The sequence below is a fragment of the Haliaeetus leucocephalus genome, unplaced genomic scaffold (assembly GCF_000737465.1).
Source record: "Haliaeetus leucocephalus isolate CR32 unplaced genomic scaffold, Haliaeetus_leucocephalus-4.0 Scaffold284, whole genome shotgun sequence".
Lineage (NCBI taxonomy): Eukaryota > Metazoa > Chordata > Aves > Accipitriformes > Accipitridae > Haliaeetus > Haliaeetus leucocephalus.
In genome coordinates, this window is record NW_010972720.1 from 4,966,714 (window position 1) to 4,979,798 (window position 13,085).

The window sequence follows — 13,085 nt, forward strand, 5'->3', positions numbered from 1 at the left end:
TTTCAAAAAACAAATTCAAAAAAGAAAACATAAAAAAAAATCCTGTGGTGAATCTGAATGCAAAATCTAACATAAGACTTCTGAAAGGAATGTGCAATATTGATATGATGAAGGGGAAGCTGTAAATTGCAATAATTATACAATGTTTATTACTCTGTTGCTACCAGAAGCAGGGTACATTGTCCTAAAGGTGGATTCACAGTTGTTGAATTTCAGCAGGATCCATCTTCAGTGTCTCTCACCTCTCCTAAACTAATAGCAGCACTGTTTAATTAAACATTTTCAGAGAGGTTCCTAAAGGATTATTTACTAAATCCTTTCTTAGCTAGGTCTTTAGGCTTCTTCCATTGTTTTATGGAATAACACATGGCCTTCCTGCTGGACTGGCTTCCATTCTCCAGTTAAGTGTGAGTGGGCTCGAAGTTCTGTAGAAGCGTTTCACACAATACTAATGCCACATTATGGTGGGGGTAGAGGCTGAAAAAAGAAAGCAAGTGGAAACAGGAGCTCAACTGACAGAAATGGTGAAAGGTATTAAAAAGCAAGTCACATGATGCAGCAAAACAACCTTAGCGCATTCGCTTCTCACATCTGGCAAGTATGGTGCTTTCAAAGCTAAGTTTTGCATCCTAGCTGTTTTGACTAACACTGTATAACTTAAAGGCAATGAGGTATGTTTTATATAAACATGCTTATCATCTTTCCTTTTATTTTCCTTTTTTTTCTTTTTCTTAGACTCCCATCCATAAAAGAGGCAGAGTGGTACCACTGGAGCATAGAAGGAGGAACTTTAAACCTAGAAGTGACCTTAGAGTAGGGTTTACAAGAGGGAAAATTATGCAAATAAAACAGGTCCTGATGTAATTATTTTGTTTATTATGAATCACTGCATTTATTTTTTACTTCACAAAAATGTTTCTGATTCTTTGGAACCTTGCATTGGCATTGGTTTTATGGGTGATAGCTAACCAGGGAATAAAATAATGCAGCCCAAGCCAGGCGACTTGGGAACTTTAGAAAACTACCCTTCTGTGCATCCATCCTGCTTTGTGGGACCCTGTGAGGACAGAATAGTTCATTCTCAGTGTTTGGTCTGTTCTAGAAGACGAAATAGTTCTTTTTTTAATAGAAATTGGCAAAGTGACACGTAGGGAATATTGGGTCATAAGCTGCTATTTGCATACTAAGATCTTAATTATAGGCAAGTGCAACTTTCAAAAGTGATGTTAATTTCAGTTCTATGCTCCACTTGGTCCACTTAAGACCCCATTACTTTGTTCACTCAGTTATCACCATCATGAGGATGAATTTAGGCTGTCCTGTATTGAAGAAACAACTGTACTGTCCTAGTTTTGTGTGAGGCAATGCACACATACTGGAGGAGACCCACTGCCTCTTTTATCATAGAGGGTGTAATAGTAGCAGCACTTTGTTCTGTGTTGGAAGTGGAAGTACTCAACTGTGCAACATGAATCACTGCTCAAACAGCTGTCTCGAATTTCTTTTTACACTAAAGCAGTGGTTTCCACTAGGTGTGTGTACACTACAGTGTGACTTGCTCACAGTACAGGAACTGCGCAAGAGAGGATGTTATTTACTAAGAGCAAATTTTTCCTTGTTGCCTATTTTTATATGCCTATTGTTAGTAAAATATAGAAAAGAAATAACTTCCTCCTTTTACTTTCCCTGAGGTTTAAATACATAATATTACAATATGAATGAATATATTTAGATTAGTTTGATTGAAGGTAGAATTATTATTTTTTTCAGTTCATACTGGATTTATACTAAACTTCAGCATAAATGACCTTCCCAAATGTATTAAATATCTGAAGGACTGAAAACAGAATTAATTGTGTCTTGAATATCTGACTACTTGCACGTCAATGGCAAACATACCTAAGGCAAGTTTATTGTGAAAAAGGAAACCTTCATGCCCTTCAGCCAAGGTACCCTCCACCACATGCATTTACATGAAGTAAAGCATCCCATGAGGCTCAGGAAACCTCCAAGGTAATAATCTTAGTCGTCCTGGCCAATATATTATTTCCGAGTAAAATAGGAACAAGTAGTTGAGATCTCTTAGTGAATAATATGACCTCCCTTGTTTGCCTACATAATGAATTAGCAAGCCATATTTAACTTTGTGAAGTATATGGCAATGATGCAGTAAGCCCAATGTAAAAATGAATTTTATTTTTTCAGATTATAGATTTCCTGAGCATTTTAATCAACACTACAAAATAAAACAATCTTAAAAATTCTTTCATAACTTTAGTGCTATTTTTCTTTACTAATATTTTAAGAACTATAATTTTGTTGTAATAAATTATGGTTTTAAGAAGATCACATTTACAATTTTACACATAAATGATAATCTCATCTCCCAGATAAGCAGTTAAATAGATAGCTTTCTTATTAATAGCACGATACCACCAAATGATGGGTAATTTCTATTATCTTTATAAATAGATAAGAAGTATATAGATGTGAAAGAAGCATTGATGTGGAAAATGTTAAAATAACAAATCTTATTAGAAGAAAGAATCTAGAAATAACTTGTCAGGAGGGTAATGACCTCAATTAAATTTTATGTGAAATTATAATTGGCGTTTTTAATAAAGGAATGCTATTGCAAATTGCATATTTGATATAATATTACAGGACACCTTATTTCCTCTGGCTTGTATTTATATTAAATAAAAGTCTTTGAGATAATCAAGGAAGAGTCATAATTTAGAGTTTTGGGAATCTGCTCAGATGATAGGTTTAAAATAGCTTTCAATACAAGAGAGAGGAAAGTGGGAAAGTTATCTGAAAGTGATCTTTTTGTTTGTTTGACCAAAAAGATGTGATATTCAGCATGGTGTGGTGCATGTTCTTAGATACAGCCAAGACTGTAGCATCTTCAAGATGTAGTCAGATAGAATCCTCTTTTTTTAAGACATTTGAGGCTAGAAACTTCATTATGTGCAAACTCTCTAAATAAATTGCTGAGAAAGTTCTAAAAATGACCCAGTTTTTATCTGTTGTACACATATACATAAGGAAAGTATAATGTCTCTCATTATCATTATGGTCATGTGCTAATTTCTAATCCCAAACTAATACTAGAATAGTAACTTTGAAGTAGTTCTACAAATAATATCAAGATCTATGTTGGGAAGGAGGAGGAGTTGCATGTGGAGTCTTCCAAAACATGGCTCAATATATGGGTTTTAATTATTTATATTGTCATATACTTTTGCTAAAATTCAACCTAGATACACTTAATGATACCACAATAGTGCAGATTTCCACTCTGGGAAAAATATTACAAAGAAGAAAGTCATCTTAAACCATCTCTCATTGTTTAATGTTTATTCTTTGATTACATAAAATAGTAGTGGAAGGGTTGCAGTTGTAGGCATAATAGTAGAAGTGATGAGTTAAACTGGTGCAAGAAAAAGCAACAACAAAAGTCAATAAGGAATATTGGCTTGGGGTGACATAGTTAAAAATAAGCTATAGTAGTTGTTAGGAAGGTACCTAATATAAATTCTAAGCAAAAAGAAGTAGTGTCTGTAGCATTTGCAAATAAGCAGCTGCTACAATTCATAATCTACCCCAATTATCTTCTGTTAATCTGGCACATCTTTAAAATTAAATGCTGTGCATAATTTTTCATGGTTCAGATACTGCAGACTTTTCTTCAGGCTCACCAAGAAAAGTCACTATCACAAGTGACCTGTGTAATTGAATGTGAGTTATTTTAGAAGCAGATTTCCACAGAGGGAAGGAGAACTGTGGCCATGGGGAATCCTCAGCATTAACTTTTTAAATTCTGAGCTGATACATAAATGTAAAAAGAGATAAACTGATACTGTTGAAAAAGAAGTGGTTGTTCTTATATGGAAAGTTTATCATTTACATACTGTCATATGTATGTAGATGTGTTTGTAGATACACTTGGGATTACTGTAACCTAAGGACTAGATTCTGATAGTTTTGAAGATTAAATGTTTTATGGATGAAAAGCAGAGTACTGCACTATCAAAGCACATTTCAACAGACCACTCTGGGGAAGAGCTGTAACTACTTCACAGATTAGTTGAGATTTGGACATTTAAGACCAAAAGCAACCAAGAAATCCTATGTCTCATCTAGCTTTGGAGGTACCAAAATTGATCTTACATCCACATTTTGGACTACAGTTTTTAATTCATCTAAATTGAAGGTCCTTGCAATCCTTGAGGCTAATGCTTAGTTCTCATAAAACACACTTGTGATTCTGTATAATGTTGAGAGCTACCTAACTCTAGAATGACCTTATGCATGAAATAAGGTCGTAGAAGAGTCAGTTGTAACAAGGATGAAACTTACACCAGCTGATCTTGCAGCTGAGTATTCAGTTGGTTCACCTTTTTTCACAAATAATAATTATATTTCATTCCTTTACAGAAAAAAATAACTTTTCTCAAAACATTGATGAAGGCATTAGGTTGTGTTAGTAATCCAGAGGTCTAAACTGATCACCACAGTTGACTGTGCTGTCCCAGGGCAGTACATTTTTACAGTTTTACCAGAAGAGTTTTCTTTTTAATTTTTTTAAGATTGTCCCTAGAGCTCCATTTGAAGTTTTCATTTATTCAATACAGTGTTTGGGATTAAAAGTAAACTTTTTACAGACTACTTGGGCCCCTCACTACAAGAAAGACATTGAGGTGCTTGAGCATGTCCAGAGAAGGGCAACCAAGTTGGTGAGGGGCCTGGAGCACAAGTCTTGTGAGGAGCGGCTGAGGGAGCTGGAGCTGTTTAGTCTGGAGAAGAGGAGGCTGAGGGGAGACCTTATCGCTCTCTACAACTACGCGAAAGGAGGTTGTAGTGAGGTGGGTGCTGGTCTCTTCTGTCAGGTGGCTGGAGATAGGACAAGAGGAAATGGCCTCAAGTTGCACCAGGGGAGGTTCAGATTGGATATTAGGAAAAATTTCTTTACTGAGAGGGTTGTCAGGTATTGGAACAGGCTGCCCAGGAAAGTGGTGGAGTCACCATCCCTGGAGGTATTCAAAAAGTGCGTAGAGAAGGCACTTCAGGACATGGTTTAGTGGGCATGGATGATGGTTGGACTCGATGATCTTGAAGGTCTTTTCCAACCTAAATGATTCTATGATTCTATGATTCTGTACATGTTTGACAGGTGTTTCTTTGCTGTATAAAATTTGCTGAACTTGTCTGGGACAAGCAATTTGTAAGAATCAGTGTTTCTAGAGACAAGGAGTGCTTGAAGTTGCAGGAAACTGAGATGAGTACAGAAACTTTGAAAGCTGTTCTTTTGCTCAGTGAAATTTTTCTCATGTTTTGTGGAAACTCACTCAGAACACTAATTTACTGAGCAATATCCTTTAAGTTAATGTTGTGCTGTTCATTCAAAAGTATACTTTTATCAGCAATTTTTCAAATTTAAAATACCCTACTGCAGCATTTATTGTATTTTTAAATTCTGAAAATACTGTTATTCAATATATGACTAGGCAGCTGATCACCAATAAGAGATGTATTTTATCCATGTCAATCAATGCTTTTCTACTTGATTTGTAGTACTATAAAATTCCTAATTACATAACATAAAATACCACAAGAGAAATAGTGGCAATATTCTAAGTTACACTTGGGAAATGAGTTCCTCTCTTATATGACCCTTTTTGTATCTTAGTGCATTATTAATAGATTTTTAAAATATTTTAAATATTATTTTACATATGAAATTTATTATAAAAGCTATCTTATAGCCCCATGACATACCCATGATGATGCACTCATGGTGAAGTTCCCATACTGGAAGAACTGAGGTATGAAAGCTTTTGGAAGATACTCTTACTCGCTATTGCTACAGCCTATGAACAGTTTGTCAAGACTACTTCTAGCACTGAGGCTGTGGTGAATTTGTCTTTGTCAATGAAACTACCACTTTCTACTAGCCCACTAGAAGACCTACCAGATGTTTTTAGAGCTTAAAGCAACACATACTGCTATAACAATTCTGACTGCCCAACAAAACTCTGACAGAGGCTACTATAACTTGGAAGCCCTGAATCATCTAAATAATACCGAAAAAAATTTCGAACTGAGAAAAGGCCGATAATCGGAGGATGGAAATGTAAATCAAGGATCCACTTATTATCCCATGTTCATCCCAGATTTCAGTTATAACTTCAAAAATTACTGGGGGGGGAGTCTGTTTATACAAGAATAGTAGCATAATTGCACCTCCGTTTACTTGAAAATAATCTGATTTCCAAGTCACTATAAGACCACAGGCTAAGTATTGTATTATGATAGCAGAATTTTATTATCTCTTAGAACAACATTGTAGCTATGATATTACTAGACTTCTAAAACAAATATATTTATTTCAAAATATATAAACCTCTCTTTCACACACACATAAAAAGCCCTGAACTCTTGACCTTTTCTGTGGTATCTGCAATAGACCTGAAGCAGCTTGTAAACTGATTATTTCATGTAACTGGAGTGTAGACTTTTTATTACAAGCTTATAATTAAAAGTATTGGTTCAACCAAAAGAGTGCATAATGCTGATATACCTGGTTTCCAATATAACACCTCACTTAAATGAAATTCCTTAAGAAAGAGTGATTGCCATGATACACTTACTTCCCTAAAACATAATATAGAAATCACAACCTGCGAGGCAGCTTCTAAACAAAGGCCTTTTAGATAGCGTGCTAATGGTCAAGCCATTGACAAGTACGCAGTGCCAAATCATTGACATGTTCCATGAAATGTTTGGGTGAAGTCTATAGATGCTCTTCAGTATTCAGTACTATTTTAGGTTTTTCTTTTTCTGTTCTTTCTAATTACATGCTTAGGAGTTATGTTTGGGGCTTTTTTTTTCTTCTTTTTTCGTTGCTGGATACTCTTTTTTTTTTTTCCCCCATTTGCAAAGAAACACTGCTAGCAGGATATACACAATATCTAGCTAGGACTAATGAGCTTGTAGGATAAGCATCAATATGCTCACCAACACCCATGTGAGACCTTATGTCTGTTTACTCAGACTGATCTTTGCTGCTGAGTTGTTGTCTTGCAACTCTCAGTTTACTTCAGGATTTCATACCTTTCTCTGTCAGTATTTTTCTTCTTGAATTTTTGGGCAGCTATCCCTATCTCAACAGCCTAACCTCTGCTTGCAATATTACCTTTCTTACTGTTTGTGGCTGCTTTCTGTGGACTTTCTAGAAGTTATTCTGCATAATTAAGCAATTTTCTCTGAGCTGAAGTTATGCAGCTGGACTGTATCAAAAAGACTCTAGATCAGACAGTGGAACCTCTTGGAGGAGAGTTAAAATTAAACTTGTAAATGAACAGTAGTTTGGAGGGGGTAGAAATAGGAACACTGGTAAATATAAGAAGCAGACTAATATTTTGTAATAAATTTAACAAAGTCATTATGTGAGCTCCACCTAATCCTCAGCTGTAATTGAGAGCAGAACAAATATAACTATTTATGAGGCTTTTTGGATTCTTTAGTTAACACAATATGGAGAGGACAGGGGGCATATAAAGAACTTCATGTTCTTAATTCTATAAAAGTAAATGATAATTTTAGCCACCACAGAGGAGAAAGACAGAGAAACTCTTTCTCTTGTGCTGCTTAAGAATTTATAAAGAGAGAACAGAAAAAGTTCACCATGGGGAAAAACCATGAGCTCCACCTTTCATTGTTGTTTCATGATCTTCAGACTTGAAGAAGCTCATCTTAGAACTTAGGCTTGTGCTAAGGTAAGCTAAACCACTGTTTTGGTCTACTGGGATTTGATTTTCTCTTCATTGAATCTTTTGCAAAATTATGTATTGTCTTTGTCACTTTGCTTTTTATAATCTTGGCCAGTATACATATAAGTTGTTCATCCATCACAGTCAAAAGCTGCCTTCATAAATCACCTCTTGGTGCCAATGATGATCACTTATTTTGTAGGCAACAAGAAATTGGCTACTTTTTCAAGGTAGACTTTTCACAACAATTTATTGTCTGAAAATCTGGATCATTCTCAACACTTTATAGAATATGTTCCAAAATGTATAGATGCCATAGACGATGCATTAATTTTACTTTCTTCATGATTAAATTGAAAAAGGTTTTCATTTTAGAGAAATATGAACTTTAAAACAGCAACCTAGTCTCTGCTACTTTATATAAAAGACCCATAGGTTTAAGAATAAGCCCACTTGTATAGCTGTTTTTAGTGAAGGTTTTATATTTTGATTAGATTTATATGACTCAGTTAAGAGTAACAAAGTCATGCCAAATGTCATACTGAAGTTGTGTTGAAAGTAATCTCAGGTTTAGATAGGGCAGAGATGAGTGAGGAGAGTTGATTAGTTACACTGCATTATGATGCAAAGCTATAAAAAAAAATCATTTATAATATTGCTGTTTATATTCCAATAAAACCTAAAAGGTTCACATTAAGATCATCCCCCAGCACTAGACCTTGTACAATCAGAGAATAATAATCAGTGTTTGCTAAAGAATCTCCCAGTCCAAACAGATTAGAAAGTGTGGGAGGGAAAATCTCTTCTCTCCTAATTATCTCTAGGATGATTGCTAAACTATATTTCAGGTATGAGAAAAGTCAGTCTGGTAAAGGTAAACCATCATATTAACTTTATTAATTTCTCACATCTTATCTGAATGTATCCTTGGGCTGCTCTTTAACAACTGCTCCTGTATTTTGTCTGCAACTCATAAGCTGTGGTCTGAGATCTGGTCTGTGGTTCTTAAAACTGATGTCAGTGAATCAGTCAGGATAGAAAGGAGGTATTAAAGTATACCTTATGATATTATCTGTCTTCAAAGTCTGACATAGCTGTCATTAGATCTGTTGATAGACTTCCACTGTCAAATCACTGTCTATAAATATAGTAAAAGAATTGGTAGTGCGAGTTTCTGTACTCTTAGTATTGCATCCCAGTTTTTCAAGGATCACTGAAAAGAATGACTTAGTGGTTTAGTTTTCATCCTTATCCTGCCCTGTCTATTCACTAAGGCTACTCATAAGGAAGAAATGTACTTATGCTTGCTTCTAGCCTTTAGGAACTTAAACTGAGATCATCATCTCCCTTTATCTAAATTTCTGACCAAGTATTAGAAAATTTATTTCTTTATCAGGATGGATTAGAATTGATGACTTCTATCCCTGCCACTGAAGGATAGTACTGAATAATCCTTCATACTAAACTAGATTTCCCTTGTTCATGTCTTGTTTCACATTAAATGTGCTATGTGCAAACAAACAGTAAATGCCAGAAAATTTAGGTTTTCAATCTGTAACATGTTACGTACTGTGGCTACTTTAAAATGTCTGAAGAAAAAAAACCAAACACCACAACCAAGAAGTAAAAAGTGAAAATTGAAGTTTCCCTTTGGAACTATGAATTTATAGACCCTTATTCAAGGCCTATGGAGAAAGTATTTTTTTATTCTGCCCAGTTGTTTCTGAAACTGGTGCAGGGATATGAAGAAAATGATCATATTCATAGAGTCACACATGCGAATGATTTAGTGCTCATTCCACAGCAAAGTTGGGATTTCCCCCCTCCACTGAAACGAAACAAAACACCAAAATCAAACCATTGTTCTATTGTTTTTTATAGGAGGAATGTTTAGAAAAGTTCTCACAACTTAATTGGCGAAGATGCTGACTTATACAGAAACACACAGAGATATATATATTTATTTTTAAACATTGGCACAAACCCATGGACTTGAATGAAACTACTCACATAAAATCATGTTCAATACTTTGATGAATGAGGAACATAGTACTATTTTTATTTCTGCTGTGCCCTAAAGCTGAGCTTAAATTTAGAAAAGAGGGAAGACAAAAGAATGTGAAAATAAAAAATCCTTTTCCATAGTCATTATAGAGGTAGGAAAAAATATAGGAAATGGCTTATTGCTACTGTATTTTCTCAAACTGTTACATATTACATTTTAATTTATTGGCTGAATCCAAGCTTATGTCTACTGACGTATTGAGTGAAGTATTAAAACAGAAGTAACATTAAGAGATCTGAAGTTAAAATGCTTTACTTGAAGATATCAAAAAGTTCAGCTGCATCTTTTTCAAATATCATTGTCTTGTTTGACTGTGGCATCTTCAAGATGCCCTGGTCAAAATTAGTATGTTCCTTAGTATTAGGTAATAGCTTCAAACTTGCAATCCAATCAAAGCTTTTTCATATACCCTTGTTCTGAGTGAAAAAAACCCCACCCACAATTCATAAGAGGTTGTGAACGTGGACATAATCCTAGTTAGTATGGGGTTTCTGCATTATGGTCCGCACAATGTTTTACAGAAGCCTACAATTCTGAGTAAGATTTTGTTATGGATACTTTTTGTTTGGATACTTTTTTTTAAGTTAAATAATTAAATCCCATCTTCTCTGCTCTCATCATAGTATTCTGCCTGTTGGTGCTATAGGCAGGAATTTATTTGTATTGTAGCAACTCTTAAAATAAGTGTTGCCTCTTTGGATATCCTAAAAGATCCATGAATTTTAAAATGTGAATCATAAAATAAGTATATGTATACACACACAGATGCATGAAATTGCACTTGCATGTGTTTCATCACTGCATTCTGTGATATTAACCAGTTGTATTGGTTTATGTACTGCCATAAAACCACTGAAATGTGAGACACGCGAAATACAGTTTTAAAATGAAAAAAAAGTAATGCTTTCAGCTATATCTGGGTTTAAACCTGGAGACTCATCAATAACTTGCAATAAAATGGAATTATGCACACATCTGTATACACAACATTTATTTGAACCAATTTCTAGATGAGACAAAAAGGATAGATCTTATCAATCTGGTCTTCAACAAAGCATGTAATGTAGCGATGCCTTACTGGATACAATGGAAGTGTCTGCTGATAGAAAATTAGTAAACATAGAAGTTAGAGTAACTGATGTGGACAAAGTTCTGAGCAAAAGAAAGGGCGAGACAACACTCCGGACTGTTATCTTACACTGTTAGAGAAGTTAACCAGCAGAGTTTCTAAAGACATGGATGGTTGATCAATATTTTCATGGAGGATGACAAAAAAGGTAGAAGCAAGCTAGTAATGTTTTGTAATAGCCCAGGAGAATCTTCCTTGATAAGGAGCAGGATTAAAATGTTGTATGGGGAGAACTGAATGATCTGAAGAGTTGGATTAATGTATGTGAGAACACAGTTAGTAGTATAGAGTGCACCCTCAGGTATCTAGGGACTGAAAGGAAGAATTTCTGCAGTTAAATAGGTTTTCAACATATATAAACAATAGAGAAAAATGTGTATGTTAAGTGTAGTCAAGCCATCATGCCATCGTTAGCTATGAAAAAAATAACAGCAGACAAAATACTCCTAGTACAAATGGAAAATAATCAGTGTGCTTTAGAACATTTTGTCTGGAATTTAAGTTTTGGTTATAATAGATGTGAAGGTCTGAACCTGTTTTTCAGCAGAGGATGTGGAAATATAAAAATCTATTTATACCTAAGGTACAATTTTGTATCGGGATTGTCTGAGGAGATGTCTTGTCTTTTCTTTTCCCTTTTCTTTTCTTTTCTTTTCTTTTCTTTTCTTTTCTTTTCTTTTCTTTTCTTTTCTTTTCTCTTTTTTCCTCTTATTCAACAGTAACTCTGTGTTGCAAATATATTTTCTTTCTCAGCTGCAGTTGGAAGACTGCTGTCAGTGTCTGACACATTCATCCCCAGTTCTCAAATACTGACTAAAAGTCATTCTGAGTCAGTGTGTCAAGAATATGCTGAGAAAGGTTCAAATAAGTACAAGTTAGAGGTTGGTTACAAGTTACGGGGAGACAGATTTACAATTGCAGCAAATGGACCTTGTGGATATTTGCTACAAGTAAATTCCAAGTGAACTGGAAACTTGGTGCGGGAAGCAATGGGGAGTACAGTGAGTGGATAGGTACAGCTCTTAGGCAGCAATAATTTAGATCAAAAGAGAAGATATTCATTTTCACAGGGAGGAAAGAAGTTTTATAAGCTAAAATACAGCAATGCAGGCATGCTGCTTCCAGACTGAAGCAGTGTGATGGCATGCTGCACTAACTAGGCTAGTGAGAACTGAAGGATCTGTGCCACACTAGAGTGGTATATTCACTTTTCGTAAAAGTACAAAAAAGAAATATTACATTATGATGCCAGCTTCTGTCACCTTGTTACGATTTCAAACCAGCACCTCCATGCTTCCTTGCATGGGAGAAGTTTCCTATAAATATCCACACTACTGTTTACTTGACAATAATTAGGCTGCTGATGTCTTGAAAGCATTGACTAACATCATGTATATTAATAGTGTATTATTGTTTCCTCACACTTCACCGTCTTCCTTTACACTTTTCATTGCCTCATCATATAAAAAAAAATAATAAACCCAATTCAAGCCAGGTATTTTTGCTCTGTATTGGTGTAGTGCTTGCCAAAATAGGGTTCAGTTCCATGACTTTACAATTAAAGAGCATCCTAGTGGGTAACAAGCATTCATAAACATGCAGGTTATACAATGTCTTTTGGACATTCTTCCGGATTTACTCTTCAGTTTAATACTTTTGTTATATTTACTACAGAATATTGCAAACTGCAGAATGTATATTGAGCATTCTTTTATGAACTCCTTTGCAGCTGGCTAGAAAAAAACTGGTCATCATAGGAATTATGTTAGAGAGGGAAAAAAGGTTCACTCTCTTATAATATTTGCAACTTCTCCCTTTTTCCATTTGTCTTACTTTTTCTTGACTTTTTTTCAGTAGAAATAGAAATATGTTTCTCTTAGTTTACCTAAGCAAGAGTATATTATGTACCTATTTCTCAGTTTCAACACTTTTAGAATTTTTTCTAAGACTTCTTCATTTTCTAAAATCTAATCTTACTTTACTAATTTAAGTCACGTGTAGAAGAAGAAAAACTCATATTTGAAAACTCATAGTATACGTTTGATGCTGTAAATCTTGGAATCTCAATAGTGTTGGAGTGTCCTATATGTATGGTCTCCATCAAATACTTTATACT